Source organism: Schistocerca gregaria, chromosome 5 (genome assembly GCF_023897955.1).
Source record: "Schistocerca gregaria isolate iqSchGreg1 chromosome 5, iqSchGreg1.2, whole genome shotgun sequence".
Taxonomy (NCBI): Eukaryota; Metazoa; Arthropoda; class Insecta; order Orthoptera; family Acrididae; genus Schistocerca; species Schistocerca gregaria.
The window spans coordinates 602,210,227-602,236,014 of record NC_064924.1 but is presented as its reverse complement, the minus strand read 5'-3'; the positions used below and the strand labels follow the sequence as shown (position 1 = coordinate 602,236,014).

The 25,788-nt window shown below is 42.8% G+C and overlaps 1 protein-coding gene across 3 annotated transcripts in view; it reads left to right on the top strand.

The window, feature by feature from the left end:
- Positions 1-25,788, top strand: part of LOC126272023 (CD109 antigen) — a 740,173-nt gene that overhangs the window by 427,167 nt on the left and 287,218 nt on the right. Inside the window, exon 1 of one of the 3 annotated variants that reach the window (XM_049974520.1) lies at positions 4,638-4,838. The exons of the other annotated variants lie outside the window; for them this stretch is intronic. The gene's annotated coding sequence lies outside the window, so the exon portion shown is untranslated. Of the gene's footprint in view, positions 1-4,637; positions 4,839-25,788 lie in introns of those variants that run through there. 3 annotated transcript variants of the gene reach the window in all.

Genomic DNA, 25,788 nt, shown 5'->3' with positions numbered 1-25,788 from the left:
TTGACGGTTTCAGGATGGCAATTATTTTAGTTTTCTTAAAAAGATTTGGCAGTCTTCCTGTTGCGAGAATTTCATTAAACAGTGCAGTTAGCCACTGCACTGCACCTTGGCCAGCATGTCTAAGGAACTCCGGGTATATACCATCACATCCAGCTGCAGTACCAGATTTCAGAGTATCTAGGGCTGAAATAGCTTCGGCTGCAGAGATTTTCTGTGCAAATTCGGAAGGCTGTGCTTGAGACATTTTAGACTGTAGCTCATGTTTTATTTCTTTGGCTTTCTGTTTGTTGTTTTTGCTTGGTGTTCTTGTTATATTAACAATCCTGGCTGCTATTTTGTTAGGATTTATTTTGTCTGATAAGATGTTAACTTTTGTGGCACTGCCAAGCTTTCTTAATAAATTCCAAGCTTTCTTACTCGAGTGTTGGAAAGACATGTTTTCAGTTAGTTCCATCCATTTCTTTTGCCTAGCTGAATCTAGGGCCGAAATCAATTCATCTGCTACCTTGGTGTCTCGAGTCGTTTTAAATTCGTCATACAATTCTTGACATCTAGGGCTCCATCCAGGAATGTAGTTCTCTCTGTAGCCTCTTGGAATATGTTTTCTGGCAATGGAATGAATTAGTCTAACAAAGCGGTCGTAGTGCCTAACTTTAGGTGGAATAAACTGAATAATATGATCAACCTCTTCAGAGAATATTTCCCATTTGGCTTTTTGGAAGTTCCATCGTGGCTTTGGTATAGACTTCACAACTGGGATTTCGAGTCCAATTTTCACCAGTACAGGTCGGTGTTGGCTTCTAGGAAAATCACTGAGCACCTTCCTGCTGCTCTTCAAGGGTAATCCTTTGTTGTTAGTGGTAACGAAACAGAGATCGGGAGTGTAGTCCTGAGCCCATCTAGCTGAGCGGAATGTCCCTTGGTCCTTCCCGTCAAATAGTAAGAAAAGGCGTTCCGTTTCAGCCCATTCTGATACTTTCTCACCATCTTCATTCGTGGTTCTGTAGCCCCATTGTGTGTTAAGGCTGTTGAAGTCTCCAATAACTATTCCTGGATGTGGAATATTTTGAGCAGCTTCATTTACCCGTGGTTGTGTCGGGGGCTTATAGATGTTCACAATCTCTGTGTTGGCGACTTTCAGCCTGATGGTATGGATGTTATTTTCCGTTTTTGTTTGGACATCTGTTACCTCTTCAACATCATTCTTAATATATGTTGCAGATCCGTAACTTGCATGGTATGTCGCAGCAGCTAACGTGTAGCCAGGGAGCTTACACCTGGAATGAAGTTGGGTTTCGTCTGAGCAGTGGGTTTCCTGTAGTAGGACAACGTCCACCTTGTTTTCAATCAATATTTGAGTGAGATACTCACTTTTTGCTCTGCTTGTTCCCTCTATGTTTAGCTGCAAGAGCCGGAGGGTATTCCCTAAGTCCTTTGTCAGGTAGTTCTTGGCAGAACTGTTTTGCTTCATTGCTATGTATCCTCTAACAGCTGGGATATCCTAAGGTAATTTGCAACCACCAGAGGTCCAGCAGCCTATATCAGTAGACTATTTAGCCGTAACTTAGTTACGTTGCCCGGGGTACACCACTTGGAGGCTAGTCTACTTTGTACCCCGCTGGCCAGTTAAACTGCACGTCTATGGTCCTTGGGCGCCAATCTGTTCAAAAAAAGATTGGGCCAATTATGAACGAAGCCTTGAAGCCACACTATACGGTGACACGTTCACCATACAGAGGACTGGAAGTGAAGATTCCCACACTCAGCAATTCTAACTGTTCACCTGACCCGTCAAGGAAAACGAGCTTCGTCTGTCCATAGGATGGAGCTTCGTCTGTCCATAGGATGGTCCACGGCCAGCCCTCGTCAACTTAACGCCTTGCGAGAAAGCGGAGAGCGAAGTCTACACGTCTTTGTGCGTTCTGTGGTGCGAGCTGCTGTACGATATGGATCTTGTACGGATACCATTTGAGAATGGTTCGAAGCACCTTACGTGTACAATGGATCAAAGAATGTTCAACTGCCGTGACACAGCACGCGCACTGCCTGGCGATCGGGAATTGCGCGCAGCGTTGTGTGCCATAGTAACAGTTACTTCACCAACCAACCACCTGTGGTGCAACCGGTCGTCGGTGTCTTACCGGAACGACGCCCCGTTCTCCAGTTTGAACTTGGCCATCAAGCTCCGCACAGCAGCTGGAGAAAGAAGACCCTTCCGTAAGCCTTTCAGCCGGCGATATTCTAGAAGTGCAGCTGAAGTTTGGTACTCGTATGGCAAATAGTTTCCGTATTATAACGTGTTAAATAGGGAAAGTTTAATTATAACCACCCGATACATAAGTGGGCGGTAGGTAAAAAACGTCGATAACCCACTGTCTAAACTACGTTGTTGGCTACTGTCTTTTATTACAGCCGCGTCTAAAAGTGTGTGTGTTACGTTGTCACTTTTCTGCGCCGGGAATATATGTGGTGGAGCTTCCATTAAAGATGCTCTTAACTTCTTCAAGATCACTCTGATACTGGATCGCAAACTGGTTGACAGAATATAGTATCGTACCGCCTCTCACTGATGGAAGATAATTGTGTGTGAAAATCTGTTCTGACCCGTCTTCCGTTCGTGCTTGGATCACATAAATTTGTATTGATTTAGTTGCACTTTTTCCATTTACCTCATTATAAAGAGTAATCGCGCTCAATAGGCTATTTCCTATCGTCATTTAGACTACGTATTGATATTAGAGAATATTTAGGTATTCTCTCTCTAACTTCGTTTGATTCGGATGAAGTAGTCATTTCATAACGATTTCTGCTACATGCTGTTGCTGCAAATGTGGATTACTTTAAATCCCTCTCCTCGAGTGGCATGCCTTTGATTAAGGTCGAATAATTTACCTCTGAGAGCTTATACATACGGATTAGGGTAGAAGCTTAAACAAACCTTAAAGGCTATTGCCCTGTTATCTATATAATTGTTTACTGGATGAGAGGCCAACTGTTTCATGTAACTGGTATAGTGCAAAAATGGACACCATTAGGATAAATAGACTACATCGAGAGTCTGGAGTTCTTTTCTGCTTCCGCAGTCACTTATTTTAATATTTGCGCCTCTGCGACACTGTTAATAAGGAGAAATGTCCTAAGTGATTTGCCTTCCGATATCAGTACGGTTAGTTAGCGTCTAGACAGGTTAGTTACTTCCGTAAACTGACGTCCGTTTGACACTGTAGCACATCATTGGCTACTAACGTGGAAACGGTCATTTGGAAGTATGTGATCGGCTCGCAGACAAATAGAATGAAGTACGTTATACTGCATGGCGAAATTTCCACATGAGTGGAAGTTTACGTCGGTTGCGCCCTAAATATGCGTAAAAAATTTATCAGACAGCATCTGCGACAATGAACGCCAGTTGGCTGTGATGTGCTGTTGTGTACAGACAGGAAAGTACTGATCGCTGGCAGACCGTAAGGAATTGCAGAGCCGAACAAAATTTCCACTTGTTGTAATGGATGGCAGCTGTCTTTAAAAGTGGATCAAAGTAAGAAAATGTCTATTACGAAGAGAAAGAACATGGTAGTATATGATTACTAGATCAGTGGTGAACATCTTCAGCACGTCATACCATGTAGAGTATTCAGGGGAAATACATAGAAGCTGTATGAAATGGGACGGTAAGCTAAAATCAGTATTAGAGGAACCGAAAGAAAAACTTAATTTATTACTTGTGAGGGTTCAGGGAAAGCCTACTGCGTCTGTAAAGGGCACCGCATACAAGCTGTCAGTGGTTCGAGTTGTATTAAACCTCGTCATGAAATCATAACAACAATCAGAACAACAAAGAAATTTGAAGAGGAGCTACTATTACCGTAACAGGGCGACACAGCACATGCGAAAGTGCGGCAGATATGATCAATGAATGTAAATGGGGAAACCCTAGAAGAAAGACGACTTAGTTCTCGGGAAACCCGCGTTTGTAAATTTGGAGGATCTGTACCCGAAGGAGACTCTGCGATCTTTACGCTGGCAACATTGTGTGCCTCGCGTAGGAATCGTGAGAATCCGATAGAGATCAGAAGTGCACATAACAGTTACTTCACCGTCGCTCAATACGCAATGGGAAAGGACAGAAAATCGATTAACACTGGTTCGCTGTATCTTCCGCCATTTGCGCTGTACATTGGCCTCCGGAGTATTTATGTAGGCTTAGCTTTTTTTACGTCTGCTACTGTGAACAGGTGAGAAGTTAAATCAGGCATTAATTTTAGTCCAAGAGGATTGTACAATGTTTTACATTTCCAGCCAAGTTGAGGTTATACAGTATTTTAATGGCACAGTATCTCAGAGCGGCCTTATCATTCGCTGTCAGATGTTGCGAGTTGTTTTGTGTGTGACTACCGTAAGAAGTGAAAACAACGAAGAGAAACAGTAAACGCACAGCAGAAACTTTATGTGGCGTCCTTTCCTGCGGTACCTACTTGCCGCTACCAGGGACGGCAGCGAACTGGCAGCGTCCAGCGAGTGCGGAGAAAGCAGGCTGCCTCGGTCTCCTTCGGCGCATGCGCAGTTGCAGCCGACGCCCAGGGCGCTGTCGGCGCGTGAGCCGAGCGCCAAAGTGTTTAGTTGTCTGCGGACTGGCGGCGGTGGAGGTAGCGCGAGTGGGCGCCGTGATGTGAGTTTCCTCAAGAAAACCTCGACTTTCTTCCGGGATTGCGCAACAATTTAGTCAACAATGAACTACAGTGTTAGGTGCAACATCAGCTATTGAAGTGCGCTTGCTGGTTAAGAGTTGCGGAGCCGTGATGCCACCCGCCACCACGTGGGTATAGGCGCCAAAACAGGTAAGTGTTCTCGGCTTTCACAACGCCCGCCACCCGTATGATTAAGGTAGTCCTAAATTCCGGTTTACAGACGTACGTCTTACAATATTCGGTTTGTAGCTAAAGAAAAACGTGCTTGAAGTTCAAAGCAATCGTATCAGAAGTCAACCACTCAAGAACTTCCTCCTTGGAGAAAATACTGATGATTTGGTAGCGCTCAGTACCTAAGAACGGAGTACGTTAGTAGGGGAAAGAACGGTCGTCTACTTTACACTGAAACTAAATTTCTATAAGAATGGTGCATGTGCGGTTAATTGAAAATCAGTCAGCTGTTACTCCTTTCTTTGCCATCATTTGGTTCGACTTTAGCGTTAAAAAGCGAAGTTTACCTTACATGGTTTCGGCATTTCACCTAGTTGATAGGCGTATTTGCCAACCGTTCTATATGTGTTAAAAGTCCAGTTAGAACCAAGACCGTATAGAATCGCTGGATAAATAGTGACGCTTAGCGGTAATATTCTCATAGTCAACGCGACGCAAGGCAAGGCCCGCCGTTTGGTCACTGTGAGGTAATTACATATTACCCTCTTTTTAACTCTAGTGACCTTGCGTTTACTTCATGAAGACGGAATTCGGTCTATATACAGTTTCGTCTCTGTTTTTCACTCTTGTCATCGTGGGTGACCGAACCTTCTTTATATTTAAAAAGGCAGAAGAAGAAGAAAAACGAGGAAGGTGGAAACTGCCAGTGCTGTCTGTGGTTAGGTATTGCGTCTACAGCCGGAAAGAAACAAAGCTCGCACAGATGAACATAGGCAAGCGGTCATTCCACCCGCGCTCCACACGCAATTCGGAACATGTGGCTCGCCGTGCCAAGTGCCCTCTGCCATACAATTCACAGTGGCTTGCGGAGTACGTACGAGTCGTGTTCCTCAAGTAAGTGCTGTTCTGAACTAAAAATAAAGCAAGTTGATTTTTCGTAGCGATTTTATCTTCACATGAAAGCCTGTTCTTTAGTCTAATTTTCTACATAATTGCAACTAATAATAAGGTAGTTATCATGTCGTACAACCAGCTCTGAATACCTTCGTCGAAGAAACATGCGGCCGCAGCATAACTTTCGGACATGTCCGAAAGAACAGGCACCACGCGGAATCCGCGGCTGTGATGCATGTTATGTAAATTGAAGGAGGAGGGGGAGGGAGGGAGGGAGGAAGGAAGGAAGGAAGGAAGGGAGAGGAACTGTCAGCTGCATCAGCACTTCGTGAGTCAGTAATGAGTGAAGTTCGCCCACTTAGTTCCTCCTCATTAACATTGATAAGGTCATATGTAAAATCTCTCGCCAATTTCCGTACCGTCCCATCGACAGTTTGGTTCAGGAGGCATACTAGTTCGAGGACGGTGTTCAGAGACGAATATACGATACGACAACTGTAATAGTGTTGGAAATTATGCAGAAAAGCAGATTAAATTACAGGCTTTATGTAAAGATGAAATTACCAAGGAAAGCCTTCATGTTATATCTTTGTTTCAAAACGGTACTTAGTAAAAATTATGTGTAGTGGTGCTTGCTAGCGGCGGTGAGGAATTGTGCGCTGTTATTTACTACTACTCTTGTGCTGTAAATTCTTTTCGTAATTCGGTGTCATGTTTCTTAGCGGAAAGCTACTGTTGCAACCTGCATGCATTTGGCCGTCCCAGTAAATTGCCTCAGGTTTAGAAGTAGTTTCATTACTTTTTATTTCTTCAGTGCATGTTTTAGTGGGCAACTGTTCACAACCCAACATAAAGTTAGCTTCCGTTTCAGTTGAAAATACCAATGGCTTTATATTTACAACTTGTCATTTAACGATAAATTTGCATATCAAAGTTAGGATTTAATTATAAGCCTTATGTATGTGAAGTTCAGTTTCTTTGTGGGCTCATTTACGGAACACAATTGGTTTTGCTTCAGTTTTGAGACCGAAGTTATTCTTTGTAACTTCACGCAATCCGAGTGTAGCTAACAGTATTCACTGGTAGAGGATTTTGCAGGCAGGTACCAGTTGATAATATTTTTACAGAAGTGAATGCAATGTTTACCTTGCTAAGCAAAGCTTTTCGGTTAAGATCGCCTGGCTGTCTCTGTGCTAGCGCAGTGCTTCGTTACACAGAGAGACCATTCTTTTCATATCACTGAATATTGATAATTCCAACTGGGACACCCGGTGTCAATTAAGTATTTTCAGTTTATACATAATTCCAAACATCTTCGAAACTTTTTCTCGCTGACAACCCTCCTCAAAAAATAATAGAAGGGGTAAAGTTTGTAGCTTACAACATTGTAGATGATGAAGTAAAACTGTAGCATCATTCATGATGTTTTAATTTATTGTTTCTTTTTTACTAACTATTCGCAACGCATTTTGTCGGCAGTATTAACATGTACTGGTCCAGCCCTTTTCACGAATGATGAGGACAACACAAACACCAGTCCCCGGCAGAGAAAATCCCCAACCCGCCTGGGCATCTAACCCGAGACCCCGTGATCCAGAGATAGCAACGCTAGCCAATAGACCACGGGTTGCGGACTGGGATTTCGAGTGTGTAAAGATTCGGCGACGGAGGTTACTGCTTTAGGACTAAAGAAGAGGTACCACGCCACGGTCGAAGTTTCCATAATGTGAAAACATACGTATAATCTGTATGCTCGCGGAAATAAGCCGCATCCTAATTTTTCGCGGTCGAATTGTGGGGGATATGTGCGGGTTACATTCCGGCGACTGCGGTATTTGAAAGAAAGCACGGACACAAGAAGTGAACTTCAACCTTTGCTTCGTTTAGTGCTACAGCAAGGTACGTGGTGGGAAAGTGCTAGACAAGGAGTGTGCTTTTCGCGAGATGCCCGTTTGAAGGCGACTCGGGTGAGACTGTCAAGCGTGAGTGGCTGGGAAAGGAGGGGCTAGTACACACACACACACACACACACACACACACACACACACACACAGAGAGAGAGAGAGCGCAGCCTCAGCGTCTGCGGCGTCGCCTGGCGCACCCCACGCGTTAATTGGGGCAGCGTAACGACTTTACTGGGCCGCCGGTCACCCGCCCCCACCCCTTGCTCCACCACGCCATATCTGAGCGGCAGGAGGGCGAGAAATGCGCGACGCAATTTCGTCAGGGGCCGGGCTGCTGCAGGTGTCGCAGCTGATGACGTAAGCGCCGCTGCTGACACGCGGCTGTATGTATATATTAAAAAAAGGGGGAGGCGGGGGGGCTACTGCGGTCGCCCAATCTGCGGACAGTTGCGACTCCCTGACTGTTCGACAGTTTTCTCTCGTCACGTGAACCGTTCATGTGGAAGAGAGAGAGAGAGACGCGCCCGCGCTCTAGTGATTTTTACGCCGAATTTGAAATGAACGAAACTTTAGTCGTTAGGTCATTGGTTGCCTTGATTGTCCCCACGTAGCCAGCCATTTATCTATTGACTGTGGTATAAATTTCGTGTGTTCATCGAGAATATAATTCCAATTTCGTCAGATAACGACATTATTGCAGAACGTGGCTGCCGTGTGATTGTTTATAATGGATGAAGCAAACAGCGTTATTCTTAGAAGCCGGCGGCAGCAAATTTTCCGGACGGTCGTGTCTCCTAAGCTGCTGTCTATCGAGAGCTTGTAGCGGAAAACTTATGAAACTTCATTTCTCACCGTTTTAGGACAGCTTACCTGTACAGTAGCCATTGTGTATCCTTTGTGCTGATAAAAGGAGGCAAGTCATCTGAAGAAAAATTTTTACATTCCGAAATAGCAACCGCTGGTTTCCAAATAAAATAAACCGAAGTCAAATTGTGGCTAGTGAATGCTGTGAAGTATACGTATTCTGAGATTTCAGTTATTTTTACCTATACGATGGGAAAGCAATTAAGATGCGCGGTTGCTTGTTTTTGACTGCATGACATTCTTGTTCATTTCACAGGCCACGGAATATCGCTCTACGCGTTGATCTCGTAGTGTTCCGACGTATTAGTCAACATCCATGGCCTCCAGACTCTCAAAGAACCCACCCTCGCAATGCACAACAGAGCCTGTCTGGTTTATTTAATCTGAAAAACCCAATAATGACGCGACAAAGGTCCAGATGTGTGGTTTATTTAATCAGGAAAACCCAACATGTTCGAGCTCCTATAAGATTATGCCATGGGGCACTAAGAACTTGATACTGGGGTCGTCTCTTCACGAAAGATGTTGTTCTAGTCAAATAAATCGCACATTTGGGCAAGCGAGTACTGAAATAGTGAGAGTTGCACTATGGCTTCACATCAGACACCTAAACCAATTACTGCACCTCTCCGAAGATCACTGAAGTACCACATTTTTGCCAAATCGTTCAGCAGCCGCTCATGAAAAGGTAGGGAACTCAGCACTTTGTCGATCTTAGACTTTATCCCTATAAGCAAAATCGATACTTAAGGATCGCAAGGGTAACCCGTTTCTGAAATCCGAGAAAGTTGCGGCCAGAAGAGTTATCTATATAGTTGACTGTGTTAATTTTTGCGACCAGGTATGTGTCTGAAATATATGCAACACACTGATAGATGCCTGATTTTTCATTAAGGAGCGATATAGCATAATCGTAAGTCGCGGCAGGAGTGTAAAGGATAAATACGACGTTCCGCTTGTTACCCCACCATCTATAGCTGCTCCATCTCGTATTTCTCCCCGGCTTGCTGAGTCGGACACGCGTCACGCTGGCTTTGTTGTGATGAGGCACACGTTGGCTCGCGCCACGGCAGCAGAATGGGGGGGGGGGGGGGGGGGTCGCACCTGTCCGGTTAGCGCAGTGGCCTGCCGAAGCGTTATGTATGTGTGTGTGTGTGTGTGTGTGTGTGTGTGTGTGTGTGCGCGGCGTTGCAAGTTCGCCCTCCGGGAAACGCTCTGCGGGGTTCTGGTGGTGGTGGGCGGCCGCTGGAAGGCTTGCTGTGTGTCTGCGCCCGTTCTGCAGCTGTAAACACGTCACCTGTAACCTGTCCTGACAAGGATATTTTGTAACACCGCAGCTGTCCTCAGGAACACAGCACCAACATTTCATCTCCCTAAACTGAGAAAAAGAATATCTACTACTGTATCTGAAGCAGTTTTCCCACTAATATAAAAAAAATAGTTCAAATGTCTCTGAGCATTATTGAACTTAACTTCTAAGGTCATCAGTCCCATAGAACTTAGAACTACTTAAACCTAACTAAACTAAGGACATCACACACATAATGCCCGAGGCAGGATTCGAACCAGCGGTTATGTGGTTCCAGACTATAGCGCCTAGAACCTCTCGGCCACCCCGGTCGGCACTAATATTCAAGTTCAGATACATTTCTTTTTCAACAACTGATGCAAGAAGTTCAGGAAACGGGAGGGCTTTCCATGTTCTAACCTACACGCGCACTTTCTGTGAGAAAACCATTCAGAAAATGACGTTTGTTCGGAAAGCATTTCAGGTACGAGCATTCGGAAGAATAGAGCATACTTCATATAAGAACTGGCGCGGTGTGTAGTTTTCGTCGTCCACGTCGTCTGTGGCCTTCAGTTCAGACTACGTCACGTTATGTTCGTTGAACCCTTCTTTTCTTTTAGCCAAGCAGTGCCATAAAGTTTTCTTCCCTCTTGAATACTGCTTCTTTTATTATTCGAGATACACACCTAGTTTTGAGTATTCTTCTATGTCACACGTGTCAGCTGCTTCTCCTACTATCTCATTTCCTAATCTGATTCCCTCAGCAGCACCTGAATTAATTCCACCACATTCCAGTGCCCACGTTGTTACCTAATTTGTTTCCACCTTAGGGCCACTTGCGTAAAAAAAAAAAAAAATAAATAAATCAAAGTTTGCCCTCTTGTACGAGGGTGAGTCAAATGAAAACCTTAAATATTTTAAAAAAATATATTATTTAATGTGCAGAAGTGGTACAATGCTGTATCACTTTTAAACATAATCTTCCCCACGCTCAGTGCAAGTCCTCCAGCGCTTACAAAGTGCATAAATTCCTTCAGAAAAAATTCTTTTGATAGTCCGCGAACTACTCATGCACCGCGTGGCGTACCTCTTCATCAGAACGGAACTTCTTTCCTGCCATTGCGAGTTTGAGTGGTCCAGACATATGGAAATCACTTGGGGCAAGGTCTGGAGAGTATGGTGGATGAGGAAGACACTCAAAATGCAGGTCTGTGATTGTTCCAACTGTTGTACGGGCAGTGTGGGGCTTTGCATTGTCATGTTGCAAAAGGACACCTGCTGACAGCAACCAGCATAAACAAGCTGCAGTGTCATTCGGTGTCACGCAGCGGTTTTCGTTCACTATGGCTTCACCTGCTGCAATGTTCTGTGAAGTGACAACTCGTTGTGCCTGACCTGGACGAGGAGCATCTTCCACTGAATTCACACCATTTGCGAACTTCCTACTCCATTCGTAGGCTTGCTGCTGTGACAAACATGCATCAACGTACTGAACCTTCATTCGTCGATGAATTTCAATAGGTTTCACACCTTCACTAGGCAAAAACCGAATAACAGAACGCTATTCTTACCTAGTGCAAGTCGCAATTGGGGCGGCCATCTTTAAACTGATAGTGCGACGGTTTGTGTACATCTGCACTATGCTGCCACCTACAGGCAATTCTGCACGCTGTTTGTAGCGCGGTTACCAACTTACAGGATAACGGAGCGAGATTTCAGTTTGTTATTACAAATTTAAGGTTTTCGTTTGACTCACCCTCGTATCTTAGGGACTATAGATATGAGCGTAAACGTAACAACAAAAGGTTCTCGAACATGAATTTTCACTTGTGAAACACTTTCAAATACATGGTTCAAATGGTTCCGAGCACTATGGGACTTAACTGCTATGGTCATAAGCCCCCTAGAACTTAGAACTACTGAAACCTAACTAACCTAAGGACATCACACACATCCATGCCCGAGGCAGGATTCGAACCTGCGACCGTAGCGGTCGCGCGGTTCGACTGTAGCCCCTAGAACCGCCGGCGTAACACTTTCCAGTACTGAATAAATTAAGTGCATAATTTGAGATCTTGTAAAAAGGCAAGAATACGCTATTTTCGACATTACTTTGCAAAACTACTGGACTGTATAAACTTTGATAAACTGGGCTCGTTAGAAAGACCCTGATTTTCACCAGCTAAAAAAGTGTGAGATTGTCCAATGCGGAGTTACAATCTTACATATAATTTATTTCGGAGTTGGGTGCGAAAATCGCGGCATGAAAGAAATGAAATTTTCTCGTATCGCGTAAAACTAACGCACGCTGAAATGTAACTCAATAGCGCCGGGGCACAAAGATGTGGATTGCAAAATTTAATTCATGTACTGTTTTCCAATAATCTGCACATTCGTAGAAAAATTTGACGATTTAATGTGTGTTCGATACTTTTGTTATAAATCCTGTTTTCTATTAAAAGTGAATGACCGTTCTCGGTTAACTGTGCAACATAAATTGAGACAAACTAGAAGGAGAAATGGCTGTGCGAATATAGTTTTAGCTTTGGGTTTCAAGTTTTAACTTTGGCTTCTTATATCTCGTTGATTAGACGCATGACAGTCGCGCAGTATGAGGCGCGGCCCCGCCCACCAGAGGTTCGAGTCGTCCTTCGGGCGTGTGTGTGTGTGTGTGTGTGTGTGTGTGTGTGTGTGTGTGTGTGTGTGTGTGTTGTTCTTAGCATAAGTTAGTTTAAGTAGTGTGTAAGTCTACGGACCGATGACCTCAGCAGTTTGGAGCTTTAGGAATTCAGACACATTTGAACAAAGGCATTATGAACATAAAACTTTAGAGAACAACAGCTTAGTAACAATAGGTTAAGAAAGTATGAAATATCATTAACGTACAGCTGTCTAAATTTGGACAAAATCAGTTCAAACTTGTGTTTCGTTAAAATTAAAAAATGGATTACATTCAGTTTGCTTTTAGAAAATCTGTTTTCCATAACTGATTTCAAACTAATCACAGTTGGAAAGACCATGTGTTTAAGCATCTAGAAAATCACGTTCGATTTTCCAGTGTGCGCTAACAATACGTGAAAATGGCGGACAAATTTGGGGGAACAAACCACAGCGACAGGCTACATTGCAGCAACCGGGTGCAAAGCCCCTAATTTGGTTCCTTAATTTAGATTCTAATGCTTTGTTGCGATACCTATCCGGTTACAAAGCCGTTTGCAAAGTACTCTTATCTCTGATTCTCAAATCTGTATCTCATATAGGCACCTAGCAAAAAGAGAGATCAGTTTTGATTTTAAACTTCCTATGAAGTCGTCGCAATAGATGTTCTTCAGACATTTTGTTTGCGAGTTCACGGGCATTTCCGCTCTCATATGGCCGAAAGAGTCGGCCTTCAGGAATTGTGAAACGATCCTTGTCGTCTAGGACCGCATGCCACAAAGGGCTCAGTTTCACCTCAAGATGGGGAACCTCATAGGCCTCTATTGTCTATTGAGGCCTAAGCGCTGTAGTGTGCGAGTGAGACAGACGAGAAAGTCCAGTAGAATCCGTTTGTGGGCGAGGAGACGTAGCAGTGTTAAATATGGCCACCTAAGATCCACCATAAAGGAAAACATTTATGAAATCTATTTAATTCTGTAGTAGTGCAGGGTATCAAGCCACAGTAATTTTAATCTGCCGTCCTCCATACATTTTCATGGTGATCCCCCAAAAACATGAATATGGATCGTGTTTATAGTAGTTTAGGATTTAGGCCTACTGTTAAAGTGAAATTAACAAGTTTTGTAACGAAGACCTGAATGCTAAACGGTTTGGTCGATTTTAACGATCGACATTTAATGTAGAAGCGCATCAATAAAAGAGAAACGTTGTAAATGTCAACTCTGTAACTCTATTTGTTTAAAAGGTATAGTGAATTCAAATTAACATTATTTTAAGTTAAGCATCACTCCACACAAAACACATTGAACGATGACAGCATGACACCTTATTGAATCATTAGGTAGTAGAATATTTGTTGTAAAGGATAGTGCATAATACTTACTTTTGTTCTTTATTTATTTGTCAGAAAGCACATGGGTGCAAGGCTACTGGCCGTGACATTCAAAGATAAGGAGGAAATTGTATTGGTTGTATGAAAAATAATTTAACGTTTATATGTAATGGATATTATTGTTATTTTATTTAGAGCGTGAAAGTGGTTAAGCTTTGATTATTTAAATATTTTAAAATGTAAAATAATGTAGAATAAACTGTAGCCAATCAGATAGACAACTTCAGGTAAGGGAACTGCACTAGTCAGTTGAGCGAAGATGTTAAGCGCGGAAAACGCGGTCTGAGATGGGCAGAGGGCAGTTCGGGTCGAGACACCAAAGGCGAGTGCTGGTGGAGACGCGGAAGGGGGCGGTCGGTCTGTAGGCAGTTAGGAGGAGAAACACAGAAAATTTCGCGTTGTGTGGTATCGCGGTGAACAGCCAGCCTGGTATGAAATCTTAACGTTTCGTGTAGTTGACGAGGAGTAGTATTGGACTTGCGTTTCGCGATGCTATCTGTTGAGTTCTGCATAAGTTCGTAGCGCATATCCGCGAGTTTAATTAAAACACACACGTAACCGAGACTTCAGTCATAATTAACATATTCTGCTCCACTGTTTGTAACAGTCTGCCAACGTTGAGGTAAATGAAATGTGTAACGAGGGCCTCCCGTCGGGTAGACCGTTCGCCTGGTGCAAGTCTTTCGATTAGTCGCCACTTCGGCGACTTGCGCGTCGATGGGGATGAAATGATGATGATTAGGACAACACAACACCCAGTCCCTGAGCGGAGAAAATCTCCGACCCAGCCGGGAATCGAACCCGGGCCCTTTGGATTGACAGTCTGTCGCGCTGACTACTCAGCTACCGGGGGCGGACAACGTTGAGGTAACTTCTTAACTCCGTAAATGTAGAAATGTTACAAGGTGGGTGCGGATGGAGTTCCGAACCCAACTCCTGCATATGTTTTTTGTCCGTCTACCAGACTGCAGGCTGGCGTTATCGTGGAATAGCATCACTTCACGCAGTATTCCATGTCATTGTCCTTGGATTCCGTCTGCAAGACGTCTCAGTTGGTGACAATACATGTCAGCAGTGATGGTTACACCTCGTGAAAGCAATTCAGTGTACACCACACCGCCGCTGTTGCTCGAGATGCACAGCATTATCTTGTGTAGATGAGCGCAGGTCTCTCTCTCTGTAGGGGCAGCTGCTGCTTTTTTTGAGCTCAACCAATCTTTTACTTACATTGCCGTAAAAGACACCATATCTCGTCACCAGTAACGGCAGAGATGAACATATGGTCAGCTGCTCTTTTTTTTTTATTTATTATTATGGTATAGAGCATCCCGTGCTCAGACACCCGATTTTTGAACTGTCCACATTGCGTGCAAATGTCGCGCTCGAAGGTGGAATGCTTCCAGTGCATAACGTTTCCCCGTTCTCGAGCACACTGACTTAGGTCATTTTGGAAGATGCGTTTAAACGATTTTCATCAAACCCCGAAGGTCTACCTGAAAGTGGGGAGTCACTGACGTCGAAACGATCCTCCTCAAAACGAGAAACTCATTTTCTTGCTGTGCTCTGTCCAATGAGATTTTCCCCGTACACGGCTCAGATGTTACTAGCTGCCTCAACTACTGCCATCTCTGTTGAGCTTGCCACTTCTTACTCCATTTTCCAGATTCCACAGCTCAATTCACTATCGCCAAATGACAATATGACAAAACGACAATGTAATGAGAACTTAAATAGCAACAATGAACCAGAAATAAAGAATGACAGTCGATAACTGAACCAATAGCGACAGGAATGTCAACATACAAAACAAAAATGCTGCAGTACTGCGTTATGCACTAACGTAATATCTCCAGAAATTAGTTTAGGATTCCGAAGTTACGTGTGAAATCGTATTCTTGTCGTTAAAAAAACATTACGACAGTGGAATTCCTTGTACACTAATTTTGTTTCAAACAATGTAGCGTTACGTAATAAATCTACAATTGTACCTTGTATAATGTTTCGTGGTATTCATCCACAGCAATCAGAACAGAGATGGCTCCATGAGGTTAAAAAGTAATTTGAGGTGAAAAGTTTTGCTACTCATTTGTAAAACTTTCCTTAGTATCGAGCATAAATTTTGTTGTTTTCCCTACCGTTCAGTATAACTAAGAAACGTTGCAAAACTACAAATGTAGAAACCTATACAGTGTTGATGGCAAGTGACACCTGTTGTTATCAAAAGAAAGGATAGGACCCAAAGTAAATTTATAGATAAATATAACATACTGATTTCGAATACTGCAGTTAATAAAGTCATTGTGAACGACGAAGAAGAAAGAGCAAAAGCTAAGTGGCACAACATAACGAATATGATAAAAGTACCGAGGAGGAAAAACCGGCAAGCACGAGTGGTGAACAAAAGTTCCTTTGACCTTCGTGTTCCAAGTTTTCCCATGCAGGGGATTTTGAGGAGGAAAGACGCTTAATTGTCTCCATTTCCTCTCTCTGTACAGCACCTCACTTGCGTGCAATTTCATTATATTCTATACTTTAATTTAAATCAACTTACACTCGTTTTAAATACAAAAAAATTACGGAAAATTATATTTTCCACACAAAGCGGCTACAGTTGGTAAAAGCTGTAAGAGTGAGGAAGTAACCCATACATAACGAGGCCGTCTTGCAAGGACAAAACGAAGTGTGAAGTCAGTTTCACGGGAATCTTGATTGAGTGACTTCGATAACTGCGGCTTGCATTTTCTTGAAGCAAACTATGTATAATTCGTAACAAATTCACGATAGTGGAGAATCGACTTACTAAAGGTTCCGACCAGTACAAGAAAATAAACATTGTTGTTGTTGTTGTTGTTGTGGTCTTCAGTCCAGAGACTGGTTTGTTGCAGCTCTCCATGCTACTGTATCCTGTGCATGTTTTCTTCGTCTCCCAGTACCTATTGCAATCTACATTCTTCTGCATCTTGGTCTCCCTCTACGATTTTTACCCTCCACGCTGCCCTCCAATACTAAATTGGTGATCCCATGATGCCTCAGAACATGTCCTACCAACCGATCCCTTCTTCTAGTCAAGTTGTGCCACAAACTCTTCTTCTCCCCAATTCTATTCAATACCTCCTCAGTATTTATGTGATTACCCATCTAATCTTCAGCGTTCTTCTGTAGCAACACATTTCGAAAGCTTCTATTCTGTTCTTGTCCAAACTATTTTCCATACATTTCTACACTTCACACAACTACTTTCAGAAAGGACTTTCTGACACTTAAATCTATACTCGATGTTAACAAATTTCTCTTCTTCAGAAATGCTTTCCTTGCCATTCGACCATCATCAGTTATTTTGCTCCCCAAATAGCAAAACCCCTTTACTACTTTAAGTGTCTCATTTCCCAATCTAATTCCGGCACTACCACCCGATTTAGTTCGCCTACATTCCATTATCCTCGTTTTTATTTTGTTGATGTTCATCTTTTATCCTCCTTTCAAGACACTGTCCATTCCGTTCAACTGCTCTTCCACGTCCTTTGCTGTCTCTGACAGAATCACAATGTCGTCGGCGAATCTCACCAGACTGAAATTGACTCTTTCTCATCAAACAGTGAACTATGGTCGTTTTCAAAATTACTGAGACTGTATTGAATGATGCTGTTATCCACGTTCGAGGCCTGTTAAAAAAATTTCGGAACACTTTTAATTTCGCGCCAATGGTGTGTTGGAGCGAAATGCCGTTGGCGTCCCTGCACACGCCTATGTTAGTGTGTAACCGCTGAAGTTTCATTCCATGTATTTTAGTTACTGTTCAGTGCTTTATTGAGTAGAACATCCTGATCGCACAGTATGTGAATTTCGAGATAGCAGAGCTAGAGGAGCAACGCGTCTGCATTAAATTTTGCGTGAAAATCGAGGAAACCTTGACAGAGAGACACACACCAAATAATACACCACCTACGGTGATGAGTCCTTTAAGCCGTGCTCGGTGTTATGAATGGTTGACACTTTAAAAATGGCGGGTCGAAAGCTAAGAAAAGGCCGTCGTTCAGGACGCGCTTCGAGATCTACCGACGACGCTCATGTCAGGAACGTCAACGAAATTGTGCGTACCAATCGAAGATTGACTGTCCGAGAGATTGCAGAAGAATGTAGCATTACACTTGGGTCATGTCATGAAATCGTGGTTCATGAATCGATCTTGGAATGCATCGTGTTGCCGCCAAGCCCGTCCCGCTGCTCAGGAGTCAAGATAAGTGTTTCGCCTAGGAATCTGTAAAGAGCTTTTGGATCGCGAGAATGGAACAAGATGTTCCTTACGAGAATCATAAATGGTGATGAGGCGTGGCTCTACGGTTATGACATTGAGTCTAGGTCCAATCTTCACAATGGGTCGGAAAGTTTCTCCAAGACCAAGAAAAGGAAGCAAGGTCAGATCAAATGTCAAAGCCATACTGATAGTTTTCTTTGACTTTGAGGTTATTTCTTCATGAATTCGTGCCACAGGACGAAGTATTAATCTGTGGTACTATCGGGACGTATTGCGACACCTGCGAGAAAATGTTAGAGGGAAACGGCCTGAAATGTGGCGAGACAATTCCCGTCGGTTCATTCCTGTTGGTGCACGACTATTTCACAAAAAACGAAATCACTGTGCTGCCTCATTCTCCGTACTCTCCAGACCTGGTCCCTGTTGAAAACCCCTTTAAAAGGACTAAGATGCAAATACAGGCGAGATAAAAGAAAATTCACAGGTGGCGCTTTGCGCGGTCCAGCAAGAGACGTTTCAAGACTGCGTCCGGAAGCGGAAACGGCGTTGGGAGCGGAGTATCGATTGTGGAGGAGAGTATTTCGAAGGAGACCAAGCACAATAAGCAAAAGGTATGCATAGAAAAATTTGGGCAAAGTTCTGGAAATTTTTGAACAGATCTCGTACTACCCTGTCAGCATTCCTTCCAAGAAGCCGCACGGTGTAGGGCTCCTTGTCACGGTTAGCGCGGCTCCCCCCGTCGGAGGCTCGAGTCGTCCCTCGGGCATGGTTGTGTGTGTTGTCCTCAGCGTAATCTAGATTAAGTAGTTTGTTAGCTTCGGAACCGATGATCTCAGCAGTTTGGTCCCATAAGAACTTACAACAAATTTCCAATTTCCTTACAACAAACCGGACCCACGTTACTTACCACAGTCAGTTCAGGAGGGCATCTACAAATATGACTCCAACGCTCAGGAAATTGAATAATCATCGATGTGTCGTTTGCCTAAGTGTCTTTTGCATCATTTGCTTTTAACTGTATCGGTATTCAGGTTTAAATTTTCACTCTGCAGCGGAGTGTGCGCTTGTATGGAACTTCCTGGTTACTTTCTCCCGGTTGTTCTAGTTCTGTAAGGCTCGCAGGAGAGCTTCTGTGAAGTCGGGAAGTAGGAGACACGGTACTGGCTGAATTTAAGCTGTGAGGGGGGGGGGGGGGGGTTCGTGAGTCGTGCTTGGGTAGCGCCTCGGTCCGGCACAGTTTTAATCTGCCAGGAAGTTTCATTGTATCGGTATTATTGAACGTGCTTACTGGTGATGTCGTGCCACTTACTACGGCGTCAAATTTGTTTTCGCAACAGACCCATGAACATTCAAATTTACAACATCGACACCTACGAAAGTTTGCAAAATTAATAATTTCTACTGACTTAAATTGTAATATTACATGCTGTTAGTTATATTTGGTTCTAAAATGCCTTATCTTTTAATGTACCACTAGGTACAAGTTATAACACAACATTATTATTATTATTGTTGTTGTTGTTGTTGTTTTGGTGGTGCTGGTGGTGGCAGCCTTCTGTACGAAGGCTGGTTTGATGCAGCTCTCTATGTTCCTCTGTCCTGTGGAAGCTGTAACCTACATCGTTCTGAATCTGCTTTTAGTATTCGCCCCTTCGTGTCCCTCTTCGTCTTTTACGCCCCACGCTTCCCTCCAGTATTAAATTGGTGATTCGCTGATGCCGCAATATGTGTCCTACCAACCGATCCCTTCTTCGAGTTAAGATGTGCCACAGTTATTTTTTTGTCGTCAATTCAGTTCAGTAGCTCTTCATTAGTTACGTGATCTACCCATCTGATCTTCAGCATTCTTTTGTAGCATCACATTTCAAAATCTTGTATTCTGTTCTTTTCTAAACTGTTCATCGTCCAAGTTTCACTTCCATACGTGTCTGCACTCCATACTCCATACTTTCAGAATAGACTTCCTGACACTTACTCTATATTCGCTGTTAATGAATTTCACTCTTCAGAAACGATTTTCTTGCCATTGTCAGTCTACATTTTATATTCTCTCGATTATAATTATCTTTCACACACGATGACAACTAGAAAAGCAAATAAACATACAACTGTCCGGTTATTTCTCCTTCGAGCTTGCATCGAAATAATTTTATTTGTTTATTTGTTACATGTTGTTGTGGTCTTCAGTCCAGAGACTGGTTTGATGCAGCTCTCCACGCTACCCTATCGTGTGCAAGTTTCTTTATCGCCTACTTACGTGATCCACCCATCTGATTTTCAGCATTCATATGTAGCACCACATATCGAAAGCTTCTATTCTCTTCTTTTCTAAACTATTTATCGTCCATGTTACACTTCCATATAAGGCTACACTTCATATAAATACTGCCAGAAAAGACTTTCTGACACATCTATATTCGATGTTAACAAATTCCTCTTCTTCAGAAACGCTTTCCTTGCCATTGCCAGTGTATATTTTATATCCTTTTTACTTCGACCATCATCAATTATTTTGCTCCCCAAACAGCAAAACTCCTTTACTACTTTGTCCCATTTCCTAATCTAATTCCCTCAGCATCCCCTGATTTACTTCGACTACATTCAATTGTCCTCTTTTTGCTTTTGTTGATGTTTATCTTATATCCTCCCTTCTGTTCCATTCAACTGCTCTTCCAGGTCCTTTGCTGTCTCTGACAGAATTCAGGTGTCATCGGCAAACCTAAAAAGTTTTTATTTCTTCACCATGGATTTTAATTCCTATTCTTCTTTTTAATCCTTTACTGCTTGCTCAGTATACAGATTGAACAACATGGGGGACAGCCTACAACCCTGTCTTACTCCTATCTCAACCACTGCTTCCCATTCATGTCCCTCGACTCTTATAACCTCTTACAACTGCCATCTGGTTTCTGTACAAATTGTAAAGAGAGTATTCCAGTCAACATTTTCAAACGTTTTTTCCAAGTTTGCAAATGCTAGAAATGTAGTACTGCCTTTCCTTAATCTATCTTCTAAGATAAGTCGTAGGGCCATAGAAATCTCTCCTACCTGGTGACGTTTGAAGACGGCAATTGATAATGAAATCTCTGCCTTCGCTAATTTTGCTTTGATTTTACGCTAATGTACGCTCTTGGCGAGAAATTGGTTTTAATCAAACACCTCCTCTGAGAACTAGAACTCTGAGCAGCATATGTAGAAATACTCGGGTGATAAAACGTTTCCAAATTAGTCATCGCCGATTTTCAATGTTTCAGCGGGACGCTCTATATATGTCGGGGCGAAATCCTTTATTAAACACGAGACACAGAAAGCAATTAGGTGTGCCATGCCTTCACGAGAGTATTCCTTCCTCATGGTAATTCGTTATAAAAGCTGCGGTCTTCCGTCATTTATAACTCACATCATGTTCGTTTGTGATCGTAAATCGCCTGCAGGATCTCAGTTTTAATCACAATTTCCTTAGTTCACCATTTTCACTAACCGTTATTTTTTGAGTCGTTTAAATTCACATTTTCATGTATTTCTTGTCCAAAATAGCTCACGCCGATCCATTTCCCATTCACACTCCTCCAACTTCCTGTCCTCATTATACACAACACTTAAATACAGATTAACACATTTCAGATAACTTTGATAACATCGAAGAAAATGGAAAGTATAAACACGTCAGCAAAATCAACTCAGAAACTGCATGTCCTTCCCTCCGAAGCACGATGCAAGAAACCTGTAAAATGGGACCAGGAGACTTTCGGTCTGTTGTAAATTTACTCCGGCGTCTCGCCCCTGGGCCGGTAAATTCCGATGTTGAAAATTTCTGACGGCTCGGAGAGTCGACCCGGTTACGTTATGATACCACCCCCCATCAACTCATCAACTTCATGTACAGGTAACGGCGTGTGACGAGAGGACTGGTACGAGAAAATGTCAGCACGTTTTTCTGCGAGCCACAACACAACGAATACAATATCACTTTGCAAAGGAGGAGAGTTGTCTTGTGTAAACCTATAGTGAAGCGTCATGACTTTCGATGTTAATGTGCGTGTCGTGTTGTCCAGACGCACTTTGGCGCTTGCATCCGTGTGACAGTGCTGCGTGCTACAGCTAAGTCGACTGATCAACAGTCTTTACTATCAGGACACTTAGATAATTGTACTTTCTCCATAACGCATGAAAACTATCCGTAATTCAGTGCTAGAAGATTATAGAACTAATATTTAGTGAAATAACGGTAGGAGGCAGTTGTGAAGATTAGAAGTGCGTGCCGGGCTACGTGACGATCCGATATCTTTCCATGTCAGAATACTTACTATGTTCTGTGACATTTATTATAAGGTGATTGATTGACGTTACCGCAGAATATTCCTGCAAATACCGCTGTTTTAGTCCACAGACGCACATTACTAGACGGATGAAGGTGCATCTGTTGCAAAGCCTGGTGACGTCATCCTGATTGAGCATACAATTCGAAGCGGAACTAAAGTTAATGGAAACTGGTTGCAGATTAATAATTACAGCAGCAACTATGTACTAGAATATAATGAATAACGCAAATTTTATACACATTTTTTGAGCATGGTGTAGAATATTTCTTTGCACTCATTAGCTCTTATGTTTTTCCCCCTCAACTCTTCCACCAGTTTCGATGGATCTGCTATATCAGGCTCATCACACAGCTGGAGTATGAATAGGTCCCCTTACCTGAGCAGTTTCTTTTTATCCACTTCTTCATGGAAGTGCTGCTTAACAAACACCTGCCGAAGCATTTGTAGGTGACCAGTTCTCCCTGCGAACTGCTTTTACACAGGCATCCCTTAGATCTTTGCTTTTCGGAAATCTGAAATATCGTAATAATTACGAGATAAGAAACAATACCATAACGAACAAAAGGGTGACTGTCGGTTAAGAACATATCATTAAGCTGTGTCTGTTAATACTAGATTTATTGAAACCAGTAAAATATAAATAGCCTGTTGAAACAGAGGTGGTACTTCAGATGAGACGAAGTGCAATTATTTAGGCTTACAGTGCAGAGGTCTATATACGCAAGATGCTTCTACTTACGCTTGTATTGACACATGTTCCTTTCATTGTATCTTCCGTCTGCTGTACAGTGAGTTACAGCGAAACACATGTACTGACCATTATAGCAAAACTCTATAAAGTTAACGTACTTGTATCATTTTCTCTCTTATTTTGTTGTATCAATACGCAAACAGTTGTTTGCACGTTCTTTAGACTTGCAGTATGGTGGCGATCGCGAAGTGCTCGCTTCAGTGACACCAGTGATACTGTGTCGGTCAGTGCACGCCATATTGGCTTCCCGCGCTGACTGCTTGCGAAAGTGCGTGACGTCATTAGGAAAGAAGCGAGAACACCACATGTGCGTTGTTAATGCAAGCAGTTTCCCAAACCCATATGCTGCTTGTTAGCTGTTATTGTTTCTGGTCGTTTTGAAGTTATATGAGCAAAACTAGAACATTGTGCTATTACTGGATTCAGAAGTAATTGTTATAACACAGCAGACGTCGTCGTCGATTTCCGAGAGGCAGAGGACAACAGCGCAGGTAGTTGTGCCACGATGTAAAGTCCTGTTAATGTGAATAATGCAAAGATTTGTTCACGTCATTTCTTCCCCGAAGGTTATGAACAGGACTTAAAGATGAGCCTCTGGGATTGTCTTTGGGGGATAAAGGGACGACATTGTCGGTGTGCCGCGGAAAAAGTTCCAAATTGGCATGGAGATGCATTCGAGGTTGTAGCAAGCGACAGCGAAGACAACGTACGCATAGCTGCCAGATATTCATTCTCTTTGTACACAGGTTTCTTTGTACTATAAGTTGTGGAATTACTCACGCATTTTTAATAGTGATTACAGACGTTTTATCCATACGACGACGCTGATGACAGTAATAATAGTAATAATAATAATAATAATAATAATCTAAACTAGATTAGTTTGCTGTATCAGCAAGAGATAGCTGATACAGAAAGAGAACGATAGACTAAAAACTGAAATAAACTGCTGAAGGAAGAAAACCGCTCTTTGAAATGTAGCAACGGGGCCCTGAAAGCCAAGTGTTCGAAGTATATTGCTTAAGTGTAAAGATGTGCTGATACTGCAATTAAACAACAATTAGAGGCACTGTCAATGGCATTTCGTCCGTGTTTTACACTATGCCACGTAATAAACGAGCGTGTGTAGTGGGGCGCGAAAGATTGCTAATTCACTTATCTTAAGACCTCTCCCATCGAAAGGTTACAATTACTTGGGGAAAAGGAACCACCCTTTTTCTTGCGGGTCTAGACTTAACAAACGGGCCAAAGAATTTAAGTGCCGATCAGGTATTCTGAAAGAAGTGCAGGATCTTGCGAAAGCTAAGACAGAAAATTAAAACCTCCAGAGAAAATATAAGTTCTATGTTTTGACGAGATGTAGATAAGAGGGTCGCATGTGCTGTGACTCATCAGATGACGTAATTTTAGGTCGAAACAAAAACGTCATGGTGGTTATGATTCGTGGTTGTCGTCACTAATGTAATAGCCTGTATTTTGACGAATCAGCTACTCCAAAACAGAATAAAGCAGTTAGTAGCTGCTGGGACCCTAACTGCAACAGTAATTTGTGATATGGGGAGCAAGAATTCAAGGTCTGGAATGAGCTTCGAGTTTCCACAACGAAAACTTGCTTTCCAAACTCTATGGGCCCAGCGTGAAGAGAGTGGAATTTCTGTGAAGCCCCGCGTCTGCTAAAATTGCTTAGAAACCATGTTTTCAGACGATGGAGTAACTCTGCAAACATCACAGAGTCCCAGTTCAGCACTCGTGGCTGCTGCATCGCGGTCGCGAAGTGGGGTCGAGGCAGTTTCAGATAAGTTTTATAGTCTGACGATAATTTATGTATTTGTAGTTTTAGCTTGACGATGACCACTGTGGACAAACGGTAGTTACTGTCATTCTGAAGAAGGTTACAATTACTTGCCTCCCTACTGAAACCTAAGTAAATTCTAGGCAAACGGTGCAACTGAGGCTGTTAATTATTTAAAAAAATAAATATCACAGTCTTGAAGACGAAGCTGTTTGAAGACCTGTTCAGAACAAAGCGCAGGGCTTTAAGCATCGTGCATCACATTATGGACGCTCAAGTAGTAGTAAGAGGTGGTGTTCGGTAGAATGTACAAATGGCATCGCAGCCGTTTCGACACCGTTGTGTCCAGACAATACCTTCTAAACAAAGAACAGGAAGGAAATCCATTGAAATTATTCAGTTACACCTTTGATGTTCTAAGCTTCAGGTTGTTTAGGACGGGAAGGCACCTTACCGAAGTGGCTGTGGCCTTAATTTTCAAAGATAGAACACACTAAAAACGTTTCCTCAGCGTTTGTTCTAACATCCGTTGTGGAAAAAAGCAAAGCTTGCTGACATACACTAGGGATTAATAATTTCAGTAAACCGTTTGGATTTGCAGTGACATAAAGAATATGGGCTAAACCAAAACCGTTTTGGAGAACTTTTTTCTAAAATTCCTTGCTTGGGCGAATTTTAAAGAACCCAACATCTTTCGAAGTGAAGAATAAAATGTAGATTTTAATGTTGACTATAAACACAGAAGACGTCCCCATGTCAGCAGATACATACGTATCTGTGGAGAGTACTAGTGAGATGCCGTCACGCG